Source organism: Caretta caretta, chromosome 13 (assembly GCF_965140235.1).
Source record: "Caretta caretta isolate rCarCar2 chromosome 13, rCarCar1.hap1, whole genome shotgun sequence".
Lineage (NCBI taxonomy): Eukaryota > Metazoa > Chordata > Testudines > Cheloniidae > Caretta > Caretta caretta.
Genome location: NC_134218.1, coordinates 36,898,898 through 36,899,519, shown reverse-complemented (window position 1 = coordinate 36,899,519; position 622 = coordinate 36,898,898). Strand labels below are relative to the sequence as shown.

General features: G+C 45.2%; 1 pseudogene; it reads right to left on the bottom strand.

The window, feature by feature from the left end:
• LOC125622531 (olfactory receptor 14C36-like) lies at nt 1-622 on the bottom strand (annotated as a pseudogene).

Sequence of the window (622 nt, the reverse complement as noted above, 5' to 3'; positions counted from 1 at the left end):
CTATGATTCTATGATTAAGAAAAATAACCCCACAAAAGCACTACATACAATATCCACTATTTCATTAGCACTTGTATCAGCATGAGAGTTTCAGTAGCTGTGAGATATCACAGAAGAACTGATCAACAACACTGGACACACAGAAAGGTAATAGGAAGGCATTAGCAGTGAGGAGCAATGAATAAATACAGCTGCTGATCCAGGAACCAGCTGCCATCTGTGCACATGCCCCTCTGGTCATGATGACCCTGTAACGCAAAGGATGGCAGATTGCAACGTAGCGGTCATATGCCATCTCTGTGAGAAGGACCAACTCTGAAAAGGCAAAGAAGATACCAAAATAGACTTGGGCAACAGAGCCAGAGAAAGAGATCTGTCTGGTGTTGGTTAGGGAGTTCACCATGGACTTGGGGATGGTGACGGATATGTAGCAGATGTCTAGGAAGAAATACATAGGGCTGTGAAGATGGTGGTCGAGGGCTACAGCTACGATGATAAGAAGATTGCCCATCAGGGCTGCCAGGTAAATCACCATGAACACCACAAAGTGCAAAATCTGCAGCTCCCGAACATCAGAGAATCTCAGGAGAAGGAACTTGGTCACAGTGCTTTGGTTGGACAT